Source organism: Ceratotherium simum, chromosome 10 (genome assembly GCF_057802395.1).
Source record: "Ceratotherium simum simum isolate JZ-2026a chromosome 10, ASM5780239v1, whole genome shotgun sequence".
NCBI lineage: Eukaryota > Metazoa > Chordata > Mammalia > Perissodactyla > Rhinocerotidae > Ceratotherium > Ceratotherium simum.
Genome location: NC_141909.1, coordinates 67,657,728 through 67,681,349, shown reverse-complemented (window position 1 = coordinate 67,681,349; position 23,622 = coordinate 67,657,728). Strand labels below are relative to the sequence as shown.

Genomic DNA, 23,622 nt, shown 5'->3' with positions numbered 1-23,622 from the left:
AATACATAGATGTATAATTGATTCATTCAAATTCGTCCTCACTTAAACTAGCCTGTCATTTTTACATGCTCCAAATGAGTGGCAATCACAAGTTTGTATTTTAAGATATAAATAACTACCTCATACACGCACCAGTTTAGTGTCACTGGATAAACATGTCAGTTGGATAAACATGAAAATGGTATCACGATTTCATATTCTGGGAAAGAGGCCTTTCTAGCTGTATTCAGAGATTTCCTACAAATCTGTGAAAGGCAGTTCTCATTCTCCAGTCTCCTAGTGAGCATCTTTTAGTAGGGTAGAATATCTGCTGCCCACAGTGCCAAAGGAAGATGACAGAGATGCATCTTTCTAATATGGACTCTACTCAAGAGGGCCATGGCGGGATTTCAGGGTACCTATGGACCTCTGAATTGTCTGCTTATTTTGGATCATTGTGCACATACGGATTTTTCTAGGGAAACAGACCATCAGTACTTTTCTTTAAATTCTTAAAAGAACCTGTGACTTCCAAAAGGTTAAAAAAAAAAAAGCCCACTGAATTAGACGAAAGCGGAAAAGGAGAAAGTAAGAGAAAGAAGGGGAATAAGTTAAGAGACTGAAGAGAATAGCCAACTACTCTGACTAAATTAGGTGCTGGAGGAGAGCCTTAAAAAAGACTTGAGTCAGAGGATTCTGGGAAGCCGGCAGAACATGAAGCACCAGAAATCTGTTCTCCCCACCTAGACAACAGTTACACTAGCAGAATCTATCTAATTTAGTATTTTGGAACTCTGGAGTCAATGGAAGGCTTGGAACTTCCGGGGGGAAGGCTTAGATGGTAAATTGTGATTGATTTCAGTCAATTTTAGTTCTTAGCACAATAGCAGTTACCTATTCCCCACCCCTTGGCAAGCAGCTGTGCAAGTGTTCCTGCAGCAGCTTGCACACAGCGTGGGAGAGCCAGGGTAGGCAAAAAGGATGCTGTCCTCCAAACATCACAGATCTGTGCTCTGATCACTGACTGCTGTTTCTAATCACAGAGGTGCAGACAAACAAGAGGGTAGTCATTGTTGTTGCACCTCCCTCTACTGTTGCAAGCCCCTCTCCTTCTGGCTGAAGTGACTTTCAAGAGATTTAAAGGGCTAGCACCCTTTCCCTCCCCCAACTCCTTTTATTTTTCTCTTTTTCTCCCTTTGGGAGCCAGACATTAAAGACTAGGACATTAAAAAGCAACTGCATATATGGCAAAAATAGAAAGTGATCATGCATGCTAGGGAAAGGTGTAGGCTCAAAAAAGACCTGAGAAGACCTTAAGTTTACACCTCAGGCTAATCCTTGGCACAGAGATAGCCTACAACAATCAAAAAAACAGGAACAACAAAACAAAAACAATAAAAAAAAACAGCAAACCCCAACAAAAGAAGAGACTCTGATTTCCAGAGTTACCACATTATTAGATTCATATATGTTCAGATTTCAACAACAAAAAAATCACACACATACAAAGAAACAGGAAAGTATGGCCCATTCAAATTAAATCAATAGAAACTGTTTCTGAAAAAGACCTGATGGCAGGTCTATAAGAGTCGCAAAAATATCACTACAAAAAACTCTCGATATATAAGTTGGTCACATTCCTACTAAAGTAGGCAGTGCCCTCAATGGTGAAAAAAAAATAACGTTTCTAAATATTGTTTGTGTTGAGCATGCCACTCAGCATTTGGAAGTTAGGAAGTCAGAAGAAATTCTGAAATGGTAATACAGAGTATTTATGTTCCTCACAGAAAGAAGTGATTAACTTGTCTTTTGAACCTTTTACTATAACAGCTTAGAGGAAGGGGTTGGAGATAAATACTTTCATAACTCTGAAAGGATGCACAAGAAACTGACAACATTAGCTGCTTTTGGAAAGAAAATGGTGGCCAGACAAAAGAAGGGTGGAAGACATGTTACTTCTGTACTTTTTGAATTTTGTATTAACTGAAAAACACCTCCAGATCAGAAAAATCACAATAGAAAACTAAAAGAACTGCAAAAAAGTGGGAAATATTTTGCCCATTGTTTTTCCAAGCATTGATTCTGCTTCATACTTGAATTTCTTTCTGCATAAACTTTTTATTAACAAAGATTTTTTCCCCCACCTTTCCTCAACACGTTTGGAAGCAGTATCATATGATTAGTCTCTCTGAGGTGTCCACAGATCCTGGTTCAGCTCTTGTTAAAACTACAGGAAGACTGGATTTCCAGTATCCATTCAGAAAGTATGGTATTTACTCTAAAAGGTGGCTCCACGTTTTTTTTTCACTCCTATAAGTCTTGCATTCCCAGTTAAGAGAGTAGATAGGGAACATCTTACAGAGACAACCCATTCATCAGGAGATTTTACTTATACTAAAACTTTAATTACATAGCCAGAACTCAGCACAGAAACAAAATAACAGAAACAAAATAGGTCTTTAACTCACAGTAGGAGCCAAATAAGGTTGCAACACAGTAGACTATGTGTTACTTAGAGCCTATTCTTAATTTAGACCAAATTCTAACACGCTTTATTACCTGTATTAGAATGCTTTGATTGAAATTTCATGTATGCACAAATGTATATCATCACATTACTGACAGTGCAATTTTTCTTTCTTCCTCCTATATTTGTAACTCTCAACGTGTTTATAAAACATTCCACATTCTCAAGTAGAAAAAGAATCAAGGCCAACTATTTCAGCATGAATGATTTATCAATTACAAATTGAAGATCCTTAGAAATCTATTTTTACTCAATTGTTTATAAACTGGTGAATAATTGTTGCTCTTAAAAAAATATATCAAACTTTCTGTACCTTAGCAACCTCAAAGAATAAACCAGAAGTTACACAACACAAGGAACTTTAAAGGTGTCCTAATTCCAAGCAATTCTGAACTATGAAAATCTGGGTTTACCACAAATACAAATTTGGGAGAGATTATTTGTCTTACAAAATGAATCATAATAAATGTAAAAGTATGATTCATTTACAAAAAACAGATTCACGTACAGCTTTTTCAGGAATAAATATCCTTTCATTCAATAAATATTTATCAAGTTTTCTATGCTGCAATTCCTAGAGTTAACTGCTAAACTCTACAAATTTTGCCTTTAAAGGGGAAGCTAATTCTTTAGTTAGAAACCATCTAGACTCTTCAGTAGAATTAAGAGATCTCACTTTACATTCCTACTTCTAAAATATAATGCCGACTTTAAAGAGTATTCTGGCCATCTTATCATCTAAATGTTTTTGTGGGTCACTAAAGAATACCATTGTTAGCAAACTGCAGAAGAAATCAAATTAGTTTTGGGGACACCTTATCTTATAAACTCTTTGCCCATCAAAACACCAAACATCCTTAAAACTTTAAGAATTTTACAACTGTTCCAGCTTTTTTGTAAGCAATACAGTATTATTTTACTGATATAGTCAATAAACCACTTTTTAAAAATGTTCCCAGCATGTCCTTCAGAAAACAGATAAGCTGTATTACTCCAAATATCAGATAATATCCATGTAGAATAGCTTAGCTCAATTTGGAAAAGGGATATTTCCCTTTTTAAAAAATAGGTGTTTTAAAATTGCTTTTGTAGGTAACTAGGTTTATTCCCACCTTCTCATTGTTGTAAAGTCCCAGATTCAAAACCTTCATTACCTAAGGAATTGAAAGAATCTAAGTCAGGATGCAATGCTATTAAACTGCTTCAAAATATTTAGAGTCTTAAAAATGTAATAAAGGATATTTTGGGGGCTATTTTTGGCTTCACTAAATAGTTTATGGGAGTGCATATTGCTTTATTTTTATTTTAAACAAAGGTGGCAACAGAGTGAATTCATCACAGAGAGTCTAAAACTCTGGGCCAGCCCAGAAGCAATGTATTTTCTTCATTGTCCCAGGCCTGGTGAGACCCACAATCTGTAACTGGCACCCACAGGATAGTTTCCCTGTTCCCTAGACCAGAGCTGGGTGGACTCTGGGTCATGAACTTGAGCTGCTCCAACTCGTTACATTTTTCTCCAGGTGGAACTCTCTGAAAATACAGATATGGTGTAACTGAAGAAATGATGTCAATTAGAGTCTTAACATTTCAGCACTGTAAATTCATCTACTCCTTCCACTCCATTTGGCATCTGTTTATTGCTACTTTCCCACTACACAAGCAAGTGCTTCTTCAGACCTACAGTTTGGATCCTCACTGTTGAGATGGAATTCCAGAAACTAAAAACAAAACAAAACAAAACAAAACCTGAATCTCTATAGGAGTAAAAGTGAGCTCATCCATTGTAATGAGCTATGCACATTCTCAAGCCAGAAAAACACACACCCAGAAGAATGACAGAGTGCAAGACCATGTTGGAAATATTTTTGTCAACGATGATGACAATATTGTTGAAATATATACAAAATGGCATTATTGGATGACTAGGCTTGATTGTACCACTGACCTGAAAGATTAAACTGCAGGGAAGTTTACCTCCTGTTGGAACCGCCCAGGTCAGACAGACATAAGGAAAGTGCCTTAAAAAGTTATGGTTGATCACTTATTAACCAGGAGGATATCCATGAATAATGAAGTCAGTCATTGAGCAAAGCAAAAATTCTTTCTATGTAGATTAAATCACTGAATCTAGACTAACATGTAGATTTTTCCGTGCTAAGGAGTCATGAAACATAGCAAAAGCCACGAGGAGATGCACCAGCATACAGAAGCACTACTCTAGCAAGTGTAGAGAAAATACCAAGACAGACATTCTCAACCTTAAAAGTGATGACAAGGTCCACAAACCAGCTAAACTAAGTTCTTACAATGAAGCTTAGATGTAAGGCTGGGTCTACAAAAGGCCACATTTTGATAAAATTGACCAAAACTCTCCACCAAACAGCCTGCTTATATACTTAACCAATTCTTTGAGCTTTAAAATCAACATCACCACTCTCCATAAAAATTCCAATCTTTTTACAACAAAACGTGTCATACAACATCAGGGACAACATAGCTGTTTTCTCAGTAGGTTTAAGTTTTACTTAGTAAATAATTTCTTGGTGATGCTTAACTTTAAAATAATCAAGCACGAAGCCACAACTGAGATAGATCAATAGTTGCACACGTGAGCAGCAAAGCAAACAGAATCATAAGCAAGATGTACTTTTAAGCAAAGAAAATGTGAAGATACCCCTCAGCAAGATCTCTAACAGAATATAGAACTCAGTGTTCTCCAGTCTTCTAGAAATCTTGGCACTTTATTTGGCTAGAAATGTTTAGCTGTAAAATTAGAACATAAGTAAAAATCATTAATATGTCCTCATTTAATTTACTAAGTTAATAGACTTCTTGTTGAAAACCTAAAATTTTGTCTGAAATACCAAGTGTTGACAAGAATGTGATTAACAAGAATTGGTAGGAATAGGTGGATCAAACACATTGGAAACAATTTGCCATCATCTTGTGAAGATGAAATTTGCATATCATAAGACCTAGTAATTCCACCACCTGGTATATATCCTAGACTGGTGTTCAAATCTCAGGCAGAAATGATTAATGTCATAAATTTATTGGGTCTCTATCAGCATTTTTTAAAACAGACTGGATGTTATCCGAGTCATTGCTCACAGAAGGAAAAAGTATTATGTCTTGAAGTTTTTGAAGTGATCAATAGATACAGAGAGAGAGAGATTTGTGTATATGTCTTGTCGGGTTATAGTTAAAAACAAAACCACCTGAAAAGCACTGCCCTAATACCATAAAATTTATACCAGCATTATTCAAAATAGCGAAAATCTGGAAATAACCCGAACGTCCATCGACTGGAGAATGAACAAATAAATGCTGGAATAATCTCACAACGGAATGTTATATAGTAATAAAAATATGTTAACTATACCTACAAACAAGGATTAATCTTAATGACATAATGTTAAATGAAAAACAAGTAGAGCCTAGAAGACTATGCAGAAATGAAATCATTTTTATAAAATTTAAAAACAAATAAACAAAAATTAAATATCACTGAGATACATACATGTGATTAAATTGTATCTTAAACATCAAGACAATGAAAACACAAAATTCAAGATATTATTACTTGAGGCAGAGGAGTAGCACAACAGGAAGATGTGGCATTAGGAATATTGCATCTTACTATATTATCATACATTAATTAGTACAATGTTTCATCATAATTTTTATACATGTGCCACATCTTGTTTTGAAAGTATCAAGTATTACATAATAAAATATTTTAATTAATTTAAAACAAAATCTCAGAGGACATGTATAACATGGTCCCCATTGTTAATTAACAATGATATTTCTCAGCAGATGGAAATTTGAGAACCAAAGTCTAATCAAAGAATAAGAAAAAGTGAGAATACTAATCTACAATTAGAAGAACCTTAGAACAATGACTAAGAAGGTTAAGAACAATCATTTCTTGAGCACGCACAAGCTATAAAGTTACAAAACTAACATACGCAACATATAGTGAGCATCCCAAGAGTTAAATTATTTGCTGTGGACTATTAGCCTTTCCTGGCTCTGTGTCTTCATTCATGCCTTTCCGTCTTCCCGACCTCTTAACCTCCCCTCTGCACAGTCCATCCCCTCCATAGACTCCTCCTGATGCCCTACCTGAATGTGATCTCTAGCATCGCTCCTGGTGCTTTATACTTCTCATATGTCAATTATCCCATGTGGCCTCACACTGATTCAGGTCCTAGTGAAGAACCCCACCTCCTCCAAGGCTGTGGTCCTTTTAACCCCTACGTAAAGTCTCCCTGGGAATCTGAGCCAACTCATTAAAAAGATGACAGGGATCTAAGCCCTCGTCAATACGATTACCACCCCAAGAACACTCTTTGGTTGTGATTTTTTATGTCACATTCTCTCTTTCACTTCCATGGCAATGATGGCTACCAGTTTTCTCTGAATGGTCTGGTAGTGAGGGGCTCCAAACTGCCTCGCTGCCACTCACCCCATCTCCTGCAGCCAGTTACAGCCAGCACATGTTAGCCTTAGGTCAGATTAACCAGCTAGATCGTCTCCCACGCCGCCAACCTTAAATCCTCAAATCTATGTCTTCTTCAATTTTCCTGGGTCATCCCTTTTCTAATAATCCCAATTCTCTACACCCATATGTAACAACTATTCCCCTACTGTAAACAATATTGTAATTATCTGGATATATATCCCTTATTGAAACGTGAACTCTCGCGCATCTCTGTATCCATGAAAGGGTCTAACACGGGTTTCTCAGTCTCAGCACTATTGACATTTGGAGCCAGATACTTGTGTGTGGGGACTGTCCTGTGCATTATAGGATGTTTAGCAGCATCTCTGGCCTCTATCCACATATGCCAGTAGCACATCCTTCCCTGCAAGTCGTGATAACTAAAAATGTCTCCAGATATTATCAAATGTCCCCTGGCGGGGGGGGGGGGGGGGGGGGGCAAAAACTGCCTTCTGTTGAAAATCACTGGTTTAACATAAATCCTCATTCTGCTCAATAACCACAAGATCTTGAAAATCTTAGATCTGGATTATTGTTAAATAAAAATGAAATCAAATTCCAGAGAAAGATGTGTTCAATGTGGATTTAAATAACGGAAGAGAACTTGCTCTACTAATGGCTGCACATAGAGCAAGTTTTCAGTCCTAGGCATAGAAAATATAGTGTTTTTTTTTAAAGTTATCCTAGGAAATGTTACTTAGCACAGTTGTTTAGGCTGAAGATAACAGAAGGGTTTGGATCATGGTTTCTATACTCAGATATTAATCCACTTCAAAGCAATAGCATCTTCTGGGCAGTTTGAAACTTTGTGATTTAGTGTTATTTTGAACCACCTTAGCAAAAGCCAAAGGGTTCAGACTTCAGTTATCATCACAGAAAAAGAAGAATCACAGTTTTTACCTAAATCGAAGAGTAATGCACAGTTACAAAACAGATTTGAAATGACTTGGGTTTAAATTGACAAATATTAACTCTCTCCCTCATTCTCTCATTGCACTCCCACCCACCCTGTGGATCCACTCCTGTGGATTTTTTACTTTCTAAACATCTTTCAAAACCATCTCTTCCTCCCCATCCCCTTCACCTCCCTCCATTTCTACCAAATCTCTTCTACGAATTGCCAGGTTTCTAAAACACAGCTAACATTTTCATCTAAAAATGTACCAGAACTCCCTATAGCATGTTTGCAAATGTTAAGAATTTCTTCTTTTCTCTTCCCTGCCCTGCCCTGCCCAGCCTTTCCTCCTTTTCTTTCTTCCTTCCTTTTTTCTTTAATTGAGATAGAGAGGGGATTTTCTCCCCTTGATTTTAAAAGCAATTCGTGTCTATGAAAAAGAAAAACTAGGAAAATATGGAAAAGTTCCTTTAAAAAAGGCTCAAATAACCACTGTTAATCCACACAGAGATAATAATCACTATTAAAATTTCTGTGAATTTTTTTCTTATTTTCTAAATAAACATTTTAAAATAGGAGTTAGTTTAAAGATATATCTTATATTCTGCCTCTTTCAATGAATAATATAGTGTAAGCATTTTCATGTTATTAAATATTTTGTTTTTAAAGGTTTGTGGTAGTCAGAATAATATTCAACTTTATTTTAATTCTAAATTGCACTTTTACTTCACTTGCAATATTTTCTTGTGCCATAATTTGAACAAAAACAGATTTAGAGCACTCCTTGTACAGACTTTACAAGTTGGTTTTCAACAGTTTCAGAGCAACCCTTAAAACAAAAACAAAAAACCTAGAGGCACTTTGCCTCTAGTTATATATAAATCTGTCAGGGTACTTTACAGTTCTAAATAAATAAATTCTACATTAAGCTAATCTTCTTATATAAATTAAAACATAAGGTTAAATTTAACCTGATCATCAACCACAATTCCAAAATCCTCACATACTTCCTGGTATAACTACCGTTACAAGTTTGGGCTTAGTTTTAGATATTTTACTCTGCATATTCATACATAGATAGGTCCTCACAAAAAATATATATAGTATTAGTTTGCACTTTTTAAAATATTTAATCATTCTGCAATTTGCTTGAGGGCATTTTCTTTCTTTTTTTTTTTATAATTTTTTTTTTGAGGAAGATTGGCCCTGAGCTATCATCTGTTGCCAATCTTCCTCTTTTTCTTTTTTCTCCCCAAAGACCCAGTACATAGTTGTATATCCTAGTTGTAGGTCCTTCTAGTACTTCTATGTGGGATGCTGCCTCAGCATGGCTTGATGAGGATCTGAACCAGCAAACCCCGGTCCGCTGAAGTGGAATGCGCAGACTTAACCACTACGCCAACAGACCAGCCCCTGAGGATCTTTTCTATGTTAGTATTATATAAATCTACTTCATTCTTTTTAACTGCTGCATAGTATTCCATATTATGATAAAGCTCTGTTCTGCTTAAGCCCAAACTGCCTTTCAAAGAGTCTACCACAGTGTAGGAAATCTAAAATACATTCATGTCTATTTGAAAACTGGCATCAACTTAAGGAATGTGGGCTATCTAGAGAGGAAAAAATAAAATTTTTCCTAAATAATAACAAAGAAAATACAGAATTTGATAACTTTCTTTTAATAAAAATAGAACATAGCAGAATTTCTATTTTTGATAAATGTTAATGAAATAAAACTAATAAATGATTGGGTAAAAAAGCTATATTACATTTGCATTTTCAGTTCTAGTTGCTCAATTCATACAAACCCCAACTTACAAAGGGTTCTTTATCCAAAGTTCATTAGTGGGAACACCCTGAGGTGATGGAAATGTCCTAGGGCTTAATAAAGGTGTGGCTTACACAGATGTATGCAACACAGAAGTTGATTTTTGGTGTAAGAGAAAGAAGTTGAAAATTTGAACTGCCTTATATCTGTTAAAGAAATTGACTTCACGGGGCTGGCCCCATGGCATAGTGGTTAAGTTTGCACATTCTGCTTTGGCGGCCTGGGGTTCATGGGTTCAGATCCTGGGTGTGGACCTATGCACCGCTTATCAAGCCACACTGTGGCAGGCATCCCACATATAAAAGTAGAGGAAGTTGGGTACGGATGTTAGCTCAGGGCCAATCTTCCTCAGCAAAAAGAGGAGGATTGGCAATAGATGTTAACTCAGGGCTAATCTTCCTCACCAAAAAAAAAAAAAAAAAGAAAGAAAGAAAAAAAGAAATTGAGTTCACGATTAAAAACTGTCCCTGGGAAAAATCACCAAGCCTACATGGCTTCATTGGCAAATTCTATCACACATTTAAAGAAGAAATAATACACAAACTCTTCAAAATATCAAGGAGGAGGGAATACTTCCCAACTCATTTTATGAGGCCAGCATAATCCTAATACAAAAATCTGATAAGAATATTATAAGAAAAGAAAATACAGACAGATATTACTCAGAAACATAGACGTAAATATCCTTAACAAATATTGGCAAATCACATCCAGCAGCATAAAAAGAGTTAATACCTCATGACCAAGTGACATTTACCACAGAAGTTCAAGATTGGTATTACATTTGAAAATAAATGAGCATGTTTCACCATATTAACAGAATAAAGGAGAATGCCATACTATCATCTTAATAGACACAGAAAAAGCATTTGACAAAAGTCACTATCCATTCATGAGTTTTAAAAAATTATTAACTCTCAGCAAACTAGAAATAGAAGGAAATTTCCATGATCTTTAAAGGGCAACTACAAAAACCTATAGCTAACATTAGACTTAGTGATGAAATACCAAATACTTTCCACTAAGATTAGAAACAAAGCAAGAAAGTTCACTCTCACCACTTCTATTCACCGTTATACTGGATATCCCAGCCAGTGCAACAAAGCAAGAAAAAAAAAAAAAAACAGGCATAAAGTTTAGAAAGGAAATGTAAAACTGTATTCATAGCAAACAGAAAGAACAACAAACGAAATCCCAAAGAATCTTCAAAAAAAAAAATTGAAACTAGTGAATTTAGCAAGTTGCAGGATACAAGATAAATGTACAAAAACAATTATATTCCCATTGACTAGCAGCAAACAAGTGGACAATAAAACAAAATAAAAATATTTACAATATTACCAAAAACCATAAAACACTTAGGAATATATTTAACAACAACAAAAAATGGACAAGAACTCCACGATGAAAACCGCAAAACACTAAGGAAAGAAATTAAATGGAGAGTTATATCATGTTCATGGAGACTCAATATTGTTAAGATTGCAGGTCTCCCCAAATCAATCTATAGATTCCTTGCCATTTTGACTAAATTCCCAGTAGTATTTTTTCTATAAATTGACAGGGTGATTTTTAAGATTTATATGAAAAAGTAAAGAATTCATAATATCAAAAAATCTTGGGGGCTGGCCCGATGGTGCAAGTGGTTAAGTGTGCACGCTCTGCTGAGGCAGTGGCCCAGGGTTCGCAGGTTCGGATCCCGGGCACACGCCGGCACACCACTTGTCAAGCCATGATGTGGCAGCATCCCATATAAAGTGGAGGAAGATGGACACGAATGTTAGCTCAGAGCCAGTCTTCCTCAGTAAAAAGAGGAGGATTGGCAACGAATGTTGGCTCAGGGTTGATCTTCCTCACCAAAAAAAAAAAAAAAAAAGGGCCGGCCTCATGGCTTAGTGGTTACGTGCGCGCGCTCCGCTGCTGGCGGGCCGGGTTCGGATCCCGGGCGCGCACCGACGTACCGCTTCTCCGGCCATGCTGAGGCCGCGTCCCACATACAGCAACTAGAAGGATGTGCAACCATGACATACAACTATCTACTGGGGCTTTGGGAGAAAAAATAAATAAATAAAATTAAAAAAAAAAAATATTAACTGTTAGGATCGAGAGACTAGGAAGAGGCCACATTTCTTGGGCACCTGGGTGATGGTATGTCATTCATCAAAATGGCAAATTCAGAAGGAATTGAAGTTGGGGGTAAGACAGTTGCAATGAAGTCTATTTTGGATATACTGATTCTGAAGTGGTGAGATGGGTAGAGGGTTAGGGGAAGCATGATATCAAAGTGAAATTCAGTAGGCAGTTAGATGTAGGATCTGGAGCTCAGAGGACAGGGCTGAACTAAACGGGTGGAGTCCCAAATTTATTAGCATTTAAGGGGAAAAAGAAACTATAGTTTGGATGAGATTGTATAGTATGCAAAAAACAGAAGCAGAAAAACATTTTCATGAGTTATTATAATGGCCTTCTAACTGGTCTCCCTGCTTCTGCACTTGCTCCTTTCTGTCTATTCTTAACACAAAAGCCTGGTTGACCCTATTAAAACATAAGTCAATTTCATGATTCTTCTCTGCTCAAAACCCTCCAATGGTTTTATTCACTCTAAGTAAAAGCCAAAGTCCTTTCAATGATCCAGAAGTCCCTACACCACTACTTCCCAACCCCAGTGGTACATCAGAATGACCCTTACTTGAGCATCCACCCCTGAGTTACCTCCCTCACCTCTTTTCCTTCTACTCTCCCCCTTGCTCTCTCTACTCCTTCCACAACTGCCTCCTTACTTTCCCTCGAACACGCCAGGCGTGCAACTACCTCAGGGCACTTCTGTTTCTTCAGTGCTCTTCCTGCAGGTATGCACATGACTGCCTTCCTGATCCTCTTCGGAACTTTACTCAAGTGTCTTATCAGTGAAGCCTTCCCTGATCTTCTCATTTTATATTGCAACCCTCCCCACCCCCATCTTCCTATCATCTTTTCCTGCTTTATTTTTCCCTAGTGGACTTATCATTAACATGCCATATATTTTACTTATTTTTTAAAATTTTGTTAACATGAAGTTTATATTACATGAAATCATTCACAATTCAGTGGCACTTAGTACATTCTCAGTGTTGTGCAACCACCACCTCTATCTAGTTCCAAAACATTTCCACCACTCCAAAATAAAACGCCATGCCCATTAAGCGGTTTCTCCCTATTCCCTGCTCCTGCTGCCCCTACCTCTCAGCCCCTGGTAACCACCTATACGCATTCCATCTCTATGAATTTACTATTCTAGATATCGCATATAAATTGAATCATACAGTATGTGATCTTTTGTATCCGGCTTCTTTCACTAGCATAATGCTTTTGAGGTTCATCCCCATTGTAGTCTATATAAGTATTTCATTTCTTTTTATGGCTGACTAATATTTCATTATATGCATACACATACACACAACAATTTGCTCATCAATTCAACCTTTGATGAACGTTGGGTTGTTTCTACCTTCAGGCATTGTGAACAGTGCAGCTATGAACATTTATGTATAAGTATTTGTTTGAGTCCCTGTTTTCAATTCTTTTGAGTGAATTGCTGGGTCACATGGTAATTTTATGTTTAACATTTTGAGAAAATGCCAAGCTGTTTTCCACAGCAGCTGAACCATTTTACATTTCAACAGAAATCTATAAGAGTTCCAATTTCTCCATATCCTTACCAACACTTATTATTTTCCATTTTGTTTGTTTACTATAGTCACCCAAGTAAGGTGTGAAATGGTATCTCTTTGTGGTTTTGATTTGCATTTCTCTAACGACTAATGGTATTGAGCATCTTTTCATATGTTTGTTGGCCATTTACATATCTTCTTCGGAAAAATGTCTCTTCCAGTCCTTTGCCCATTTTTAAACTGTGTTGTTTGTCTTTTTGTGCTGGATGGTAAGAGTTCTTTATATCCTGGATATATAGACACTGAGATATATGATTTGCAAATATCTTCCCCCTTTCTGTATGCTGTATTTCACTTTCATGATAATGCCCTTTGATGTCCAAAAGATATTTAATGTTGATGACATCCAATTTATTTACTTTTTCTTTTGTTACTCATGCTTTTTGTGTCACTATCTAAGAATCCATTGCCAAATCCAAGGTCATAAAGATTTACCCCTATGTTTTCTTCTAAGAGTTTTATGGTTTTAGCTCTAATACTTAGGTCATTGATCACTTTCAGTTAATTTTTGTATATAATGTGAGGTAGGAATCCAACTTCATTCTTTTGCATGTAGCTATCCAGTTGTCCCAGTACCATTCATTGAAGAGACTATTCTTTCCCCACATTTTTGACATCTTTGTCAAAAATCAATTGGCCACATACACATAGACAATTGGGTTTATTTCTGGACTTTCAATTCTATTCCATTGATCTCTATGACTATCCTTATGCTGATACCACACTGTTTTGATTATTGTAGCTTTGTAGTAAGTTTTGAAACTGGCAAGTGTGAGCCTTCCAACTTTCTTCTCCCCTTTCAAGAATGTTTTATATTTTATTATTTTTTATTGTTTATTGTCTCCTTTTCCCTACCACAACATAGGCTTATTAGGATGTGGATTTTTGTCTATTTTGCTCACCACTGTACCCCAGCACCTAGAATAGGGCCTGGCATATAGCAGGTGCTTAATATTTGCTAATGAATGAATGGGCTCCTGAGAAGACAGAGTCATCCACAGCCCAGAGAAAAGGGTGAAGGTGGGAAGACAAGAGGAGAGGACAGGAAGCAAATACCATGGTTGAGCAACTCCTGTCAGACAAGAGTTGAAATGGCAGGAAGGAGGGGTGATTTAGGCCTCGGGCTCCAATGCCAAAGGGATCTTTTCAAAACCATATTGTCAGGGGGGCATGAGCAGCAGTAGCCATTCTGGTGTGAGTCAGTGTTGGGTAATTCAAATGTACTAAAACTAAAAATCATTTAGTTACTATCACGTTGAACGTTTTCTATTTTTCAAAAACAAAACATCAGGTAAGATGAAATAGAATGAATAACAATGAATTATTTTCTCTGAACTGAGAGAGAAAATAGCTTCTGCATCTTATCTCAAGAGTCACCATAGCTTTTAGTATATGTAAATAATTATTCTTGATAAGTTAATGTAATGTTACAATCATATCAGAAAACATATGCTACGATGCAAAAGTACCATACTGACCTTTTAAAAAAATTCTGAACAAAATCTTAAATAAACACATTTATCACATTTAGTCAAATTAAATAACTGGGCAGTGACATCAGCAAGTCTGAACACTATTGTTACTAATGGGACACAAGCCAGTGAAAAAAGCGCAGAGCTGGAGAACGTGTGGTACAGGTTAAGATAAATACATTGGCAATTTTCTTTGCTGCTCATTACTTTCTTTTTCAATACGAAATTCTAACAATATAAATAACTAAGTAAGCATGAAGAGCACCACTACTGTTGAATATATATTATATAAACTGCCACTGAATAACTGTATTTTTATTACATAATAGCAAATACTGCTGCTATGAGATTAAGCAATACATTGCCACTCCACAAATTAAGCCATATGGTACCATCTGTTTCTAGGTTCCATTACAGTACCCCTACTGTTTAATAATGAACTGTTAACCAGAGGATGCAAATATGCCTCTTACTTAACGTTTCAAAATCAACAAGATGTTGTCGGTATAATGTGGCAGGGAGTCTGATGTATTACGGGAGCTGGGTCTGCATCTCCTCACCCTCTTGCACTGATAATGATTTAAAACAATACGGGAGGTATATAAACTGTCACTAAAACTGCACAGCTCTGGGATTTGCCAGGTGCTAATCGCTCTACTCAAGCCTCAGCGAAAATGTACGATTGCCCCGGGCAGTCATCCCAGCTTTAGTTATGATCTGGGAGTTTTATTCCCAGGACAGAGGTGGCAACCTAGAGAGAGCTTTGTCTCAATTTGGTCGTCAACTTAGAGACTAAAAGACCAAACGTAATTCACCACCTCATCTGCAAAACCCACTCCAGGAGGCAAAACTGCTTTTCATCCTTCAAATCCAGCCCAGGTGTCACAGGCCTCTGCGCCTTCCCCAGATGGAATTCTCTTCGCAGTCAGCATCTTATACACATTACTATTTTCACTTTGGATTGTAATTTATTTGTGCATATGTCTCTCCTCTATTAAACGACAAAGTCATTAGGAGCAGTGACTGTCTCATTCATCTCTGTAGCTTCAATCCCTCACATAAAATAGACATTTGTCACTATTTATGTCAAATGACTATGTCACCTAGTGCTGGTGCCTGGAAAATAGTAGATGCTTAATATATATTAATTACCTGCATTTTTTTCCCTTTCCTTTACTCAAAATTTCACTTGCTTTCCTTTTTTTATCACCATTCTGCTGTTAGAATTCAGCTCAGGCTCTTATCACTCTAGACCAGTGGTTCTCAATGAGGGAAGAGGGGGTGATTTGCCCCCCACGGGTCATTTGGCAATGTCTGGAGACATTTTTGGTGGCCACAACTGGGCTGGAGGGAGTGGGTACCACTGGCATCTCGTGGGTAGAGGCCAGGGATGCTACTAAACACCCTACAACACAGAGGACAGTGCCCCACAGCAAAGAATTATCCAGTCCCAAATGCCAGTAGAGTCAAGGCTGAGAAACCCTGACCTAGACCTTCATTTCTTAAAACTGACTCCTGGTCATTCTACTCTATTCCTGCTCTTTCTCTCCTCTATTCTATTCTTCCTAAAAATGTTTTTTTTTAATTAAGGTATACTTGACATGTAACATTATATTAGTTTCAAGTGTATAATATAATGACTCAATATTTGTATACATTGCAAAATGATCACCACAAAAAGTCTAGTTAACATTCGTCACCTCACATAGTTACAACTTTTTTTTCTTGTAATGAGAACTTTTAAGATCTACTCTTTTAGCAACTTTCAAATACACAATACAGTATTATTAACTATAGTCACCATGCTGTATGTTACATCTCTGTGACTTATTTATTTTATAACTGGAAGTTTGTACCTTTTGACCCTCTTCACCCATTTTGCCCATCCCTGCCCCACTCTGGTGACCACCAATCTATTCTCTGTATCTATGAGCTTTGTTTTTTTTAAATTAGATTCCACATATAAATGACACAAAAATCTTTATTGTCCTTATCCTATTCAAAAAGTCTTACACTTTTTTTTTTAATATCTTTCTTTTCAACTCTTTAAGAGTTGCTGCTGGATTTTCAATAACACTGTCAATATATCAACACACCAAAAGCAGAACTGGAACCAAGTTTTAAAATTCTTATTTCTAATCTACCTGCTTCACAACTCTCTTAACTCAAATGAAAAAGCTTTTAAATGAGGAGGACACTGAGGGGAAAAAAACAGACTCTAGGGGATGGCAGCTAATCTTCTTCAGTGATCCAAATTTCTAGAGCGACAAAGGCCAAATGGCCCTTCTAATTTCATTTGCAGAATAAATGCTGTGTCATTGAATGTTATATCACCCACTGGACTGTAATCTCTTATGCTGGCTAGATATCCTCTAATCAAACCATGATTTACTTGAAATTAATGTGACCTCAGATTGGTGGGTTTTAGAAACAAAGAATTTTTTTAAATATTTGATTGTTTTTATTTATATGACCATATGTTATGAAATTCCACAGAATTAACTCTTAAATGTGAAATGTCATATACACAAATAGGTGGAAAAAATATAAAGTTTTTTAGAAACTTTCTACTAAAAATCACATTCCATGAAAATCATATATCTGATAAAGGATTCATATCCAGAATATATGAAGAACTCCTACAACTCAACAACAAAAAAACAAACAACCCAATTCTAAAGTGGGCAAAGCACTTGAATAGACATTTATCCAAAGAAGATATACACATAGCCAATAAGCACACAATAAGATGCTCAACATCACTAGTCATTAGGGAAATGCAAATCAAAACCACAATGAGATACCACTTCACACCCATGAGATGGCTATTATCAATAAAAGAGAAACTAACAAGTATTGGCAAGGATGTGGAAAAATTAGAACCTCTGTGCACTGTTGGTGGGAAGGTAAAATGGCTCAGCCACTGTGGAAAACAGTTTGGCAGCTCCTCAAAAATTAACTGTAGAATTACCATATGACTGCGTAATTGCACTCCTAGGTATATACACAAAAGAAGTGAAAACAGATACTCAGATACTTTTACACCAATGTTCACAGCAGCATTATTTACAACAGCCAAAAGGTGGAAACAACCTAAGTGTCCATCAACAGATGAATGGATAAACAAAATGTGGTATATACATACAATGGAATATTATTCAGACTTAAAAAAGGAAGGAAATTCTGACACATGCTACAACATGGATGAAATCTGAAGAAGTTATGCTAATGAAAAGAGCTAGACACAAAAATCAAATTTTGTATGATTCTACTTATATGAGTAACTAGAATAGGCAAATTCATAGAGATAGAAAGTAGAATAGAGGTTACCAGGAACGAGAAGGAAAGGGGAATGGGGAGTTTTTGTTCAGTGGGTGTAGAGTTACAATTTGGGAGGATGAAAAAGTTCTGGAGATGGATAGTGGTGGTGGTCGCACAACAGTGTGAATGGACTTAATGCCACTGAACTGTACACTTAGAAATGATTAAAAGGGTAAATTTTATGTATTTTTTATCACAGTAAAGAAAAATCTCATTCCAAATGTTATAATAATTTGCTTCATCACTACCTTTAAGAAATTTTACATATAAAGTCTCCCTCTGCCAAAATTAGAAGGTTTTTCTAAACTCTAATTTTGAGATGGAAAATAATGTGCCATTGGTACGTGGAAGCCTTGAAAGAAATTAGAATCCCTGACAATATAAAATGCTGGGGAATCTTCACACATATCCCAGGCCGAATTACATAGGTTAATCTCCGTTCAACAGACAGTCATAGTTTTGTGCCATCCCTGGCATTCTGCTTGCCTTTCAGATCCTTTCTTCCACTTAATGCCAATTCATGTAAACATATAACTTTTCCTGATGGTGGTAGTCTGCGGGAGGAGGAAAGTATTGTTTTAAAAATAAGATTTGCTTCTACACTAAGAAAAAGGGAAAAATGTGGAACAATCTTCTCGAAAGTTTTTTTTTAAATGAGATCTATTTTCTCTCTCAGAATCAACCAATATCAATTTTATATACCATTAATAAATATGTTGAGCTTTATTTTCTTGGAATCAGGTATTCTTATAACGCAAACTATAAAACTCCTTCAGTCAAAGCAAACAATTAAATTCAACAAACATCCATAGATTCAACAACTGTAAGTATTCTGAAAGAAAGCAGAAATATAAATTACTTTTCATGCACTAATACATTTGATATTTAAAGTTGTGTTAAAACCTACTAATACTCCAGAATCTCTAGGACTTCAAATCCACTGGAAGGTCCACACAATTTGATATTCATTTTTTCATAAAATTAACTTTATGATCCCTCCTGGAACAGGAACATAATGGAATCTACTGCATGAAAATATTATTGGGTTAAACAAATCTACCTTAGAATACACAACTAAGTACAAGAATATTTGATGTTCATTTCGAAATACACTTTTTATCATCGTTCCTGGATTTGGGTACACTGTGGCCCAGAGGAAGTGACATAATTATCGCTTGTGCTCGACTGATAAAAGCCCACAAATATATCAAAACCCTCACAGTGCATAAAGCACACACACAATCTCACCTTAAAACAAAACTCTTCCAACGACAGCTTGGTTTCTTTTTATATTAATACTGAATTTCACATGAAACAAAACGCCCTGACTAAAAGTGATATATGTTGTCCATACCAAGACTTGGTTATACTAGGCAGCCTTGTGCTCCTGATATGAAGTGCTAAGGTAAAGTGGTGGGTCACTGGAATTCACACTTAGTAAGCTTTGGGGAAGTCTTGATCTATGTTCACTTAAATGCTTGAGATATAGTTCTCTTGGCCACTCATATAGTTTGATTTTTCAACTAGAATGTTTATGTTGATTAGACATCATTTCTTAAATTTCAGTGGAGATATAGAATTATTTTTTAAAATAAAAAGACAAGATATATTTTTTATTGTTGCTCAGTACCACTTCTTTTGGAGATGGAATTATTATTCCATTGCCTGTTTGATATTTTATTTATGCCAAATGTAGAGAAAGGGAAGAAGAACAGGCATTAGAGCATCGAAGAAGGAATCTAGAGAATATGCCTAATCATTTGGGTCACTTTTAAAGTAGACTTAGAATGCTACGTATCTTTTCCATGTAGTATTCTGAATATCAAGAGCATGGTTAAACATTTTAAGGATAAGCAACTCATAACACTGTTATAAGAGATGTCAACACCACCTTGGGAAGATTATGGCATAAGTTTTTAGCATTCCAACCTATATTCTTTACATTACCAGCATACGCTTGGAAATACTGTACACCACCCCACAAGGGTGACATTTTATTATTCAAGTTTGGAAGGGCCCACGATTTAACTGATGTTTCCACGAACAAGACGCAACATGATGTAATGGATAGAACAGAGGATTTGGAGGACGAGGACCAGAGTCTGAATGCTATCTCCATTACTAACTAACTGTGACCTTCAAGCAATTAACCGCTTCCATCTTGTTTCCTCCTCTGTAAAACTGAAACAATAATCCCTACCTTTCACACTGAGAGGATGTGCACAAAAGCAGTTTGAAAACTGTAAACTAATGTAAGGATATTATTTTTTTATTCTTAACAAGTAGTTATATTTCTGCTTATTCCCCCTGCATGCCTCATTGTAGAAGTAAAAGGTGCCAAAAAAGAAAGAAAGAAAAACTATCTCAGAAACAGATCAGAGGAAAAGAAGAGAAAAAGATGATCAAAAAACCAGTGCCTCATATCAAAAAAAACAGTATCTCAGGGGTCAGCCCTGTGGTGTAGCGGTTAAGTTTGCACGCTCCACTTCAGTGGCCCGGGGTTCACAGGTTAGGATCCTGGGTGCGGACTTACGCACTGCTTGTCAAACCATGCTGTGGTGGCATCCCACATATAAAGTAGAGGAAGATGGGCACAGGTGTTAGCCCAGGGCCAGTCTTCCTCAGCAAAAAGAGGAGGATTGGCATCAGATGTTAGCTCAGGGCTAATTTTCCTTACACACACACATAGAAAAAAAACAGTATCTCAACTATCTCAACATATTAGCATCTCATTAGGAATTAAAATTATGACATAATTTCTTCCTAATCTGTGTTAACTGCTATTATTCACCCAGTAGAGTTAGAGGACAGAAATTTCTGAGCTACATAATATATACTTTCTCTATAATTCCAGGATCAGACAGAAAGAGAAAGTGAGAAGACAAACGGACCCTGACAGAGATGGAGTGCTCACTGCACAAAATCTGACTACCTAGCAATTGCATTTGTTCAAAACATAACTGAGAACAAGCAACAAGCAAGAAAGGGTTCTACCTGGCAAAACGCAGTCACCAAGTCTGTACAGAGAAGATCATGCAGGCCCTGTTTGCAGCTCTTTTCGACTCAGTTTAAACAAACATGTTTCTATGATTTCCAAGTTCACAGTAAATTAGAGCAGCAAACTGGGAGAGGGAAGAGAAGAAGCTACCATCAGGTGCAATGATAGCAAAGCAAAATCAAAGCTGGCATCTTGACCCCAAGGAGAGGCACCAAAACAAACAAAAAAGCCAAAACAAAAAAACAGACACTAAGTCTCAAACAGCACAAGAGTTTGACGTCACTGCATCCGAGAACTACTGGCCCTTCCTCTGAGCTGCTTACCGTGCAGTCTCCAAACGGTGTTCTTCAGAATTCTGGAGATGGCAGAGAGCCTCAGACACAGCAACAAGAGAGCGGTGGGGAGGTGGACACTAGGGGGAAAGCAAAGCACGAGACTCTGTCCCTCTGCAGATGCCACCTTCCACCAGAGCAGCCTTTCTTCATTCGGCTTTACTTAATGAGGCTTCCTTGATGAAAGGGTCCTGTTGGTTAAAAAAACACAATTTTTTTTTAATTAAAATTTGACCATTACTGACTTCCACACTCCAGGATCCTTAAATGCAATATATTCCAATGTAGAAATGGAATCTATGCCAGGAGTTGGGGAGAGGGAGGGTTGAACAGGTGGAGCACAGAGGATTTTTAGAGCAGTGAAACTATTCTGTATGATACTACAATGGTGGATACACGACCTTATCCATTTGTACAAACTCAAAGAATGTACAACACCAAGAGTGGACCCTAATGTAAACTACGGACAACTTCCGGGTGATAACGTGTCAATGTAGGTTCATCGATTGTAACAAATGAACCACTCTGGCGAGGATGTTCATAGTAGGGAAGGCTGTGCAGTATGTGGGGTTAGGGGGAATATGGGCACTCTCTGTACTTTTCGATCAATTTTTGCTGTGAACCTAAAACTGCTCTAAAAAACAGTTTATTAATTAAAAAAATAGAGAAAGAAATGGAACCTATCAGCTTTCTTGGAACACCGTTTTTCTTCCGGCATTCTCTACTTGCTGGCAGCACCACTCTCTACCCACTTGCCCAAGCTAGAAACCATGAAGCCACTCTTGACTCAGAACAATCTGATGGAAATTCTATTCCTTCCTCTTCCTTAACCCCACATTCAATAGGTCACCAAATCCTGAGGACGGGCCCTGCCATATATTTCTTAGCTATGTCCCATACCGGATGTTCCCAGTGAGTCTGTTTCACTCCAGGCAGCTGTATCCTACTGTGCCTCCCCTCATCAGCCCACTCCCCAGAAAGCACCCTCCTCCTTAGGCCCCTCATGCAATGTCATCCTGACCCCAGAGCTGACCCTGTCACACTCCTAAGTAACACACCTTGCTGAGAGACTGCAGCCAAAAGGAGCAGCACTATTTCCAGGCGTTGGCATTAAAAATACTTTCTCTGTGCTTTTAAATGTTTTTCTCCAAATTTCTATGAGTATGTAATTATATTCTATATGGAAAAAAAAGGAAATATCACGGGTGAGTATGATTTGATGCTTTTAACATTAATTTCAAACCAGGCTCTTCACAATGCGGCCTCCCCTAGTTACATTCCCAGCCTCATCAATTCTTCTCTCTTTGCCCTTCAATCCCTCCCCTCTTCCTAGAAGCCCTGTGTGCAGGTACACTCTGCTCCTCCTTCAGGACAGAGCTGGAAGCCAACCTCCTTGAACCTTCCCTGTGGCTCCCAGACAACAGCATCAGTCAGCTCCTCTGGACTTTCACAGCACCCAGCATACACCTTCACAATAGCACGGATGACACTTGACTAATATTTGTTACTTGTTTTCCCCAGAGCTGCTGAGCTCCTTCCAAAGGCCACAGGCCATGCCACAGAGTGGTCTGTTCTACCTAACACCAGGTCTGGCACACAAGATATGCTGCATGAATGAACGTAAAATCCAGTTTTATCAATAACATTAACTACTGTATTATTAAGCCTTAGGTAATTAGTCTAACATCTGACCTAAAGCCCATGGCTTTGCTGATGTGATACAATTAATTCCTCTGAAAGGCAGAATCCTATAATGCACTCCCTCCTTCCTGTGCATTCAACAGTCTGTCTACTTAAGGCGATGTTATACAGAACACCAACCTATACTGGAATACCTGTAAAGTGTTAAATGGCTATAAATAACATTTTAAATGCTTTTTAAAATGGCATGTGGGCAATTTTTAAGGTTTTATTGATGTGTGTGTGTTGTGGGAGATTGAGTTTCCCGGCCAAAGGCTGCCTGAGGGGTGGGGATTACAAACTAATGGAGAAGAATCACTAACAAACTGTGTTCTGGATTGCTGTTTGGAGAAGCTCAGATTTTTAATTGTCA

General features: G+C 37.2%; 1 protein-coding gene across 2 annotated transcripts in view; it reads right to left on the bottom strand.

Annotated features, from left to right (window-relative positions):
- Positions 1 to 22,739, bottom strand: part of SMAD9 (SMAD family member 9) — a 61,715-nt gene extending 38,976 nt beyond the window's left edge. For both annotated transcript variants that reach the window (XM_087436190.1, XM_087436191.1), the window contains exons 1-2: positions 22,628 to 22,739; positions 21,561 to 21,760 (exon numbers count right to left, since the gene is read on the bottom strand). The gene's annotated coding sequence lies outside the window, so the exon portion shown is untranslated. The remainder of the gene's footprint in view (positions 1 to 21,560; positions 21,761 to 22,627) is intronic.
- Between the last annotated feature and the right edge of the window lie 883 nt (positions 22,740 to 23,622).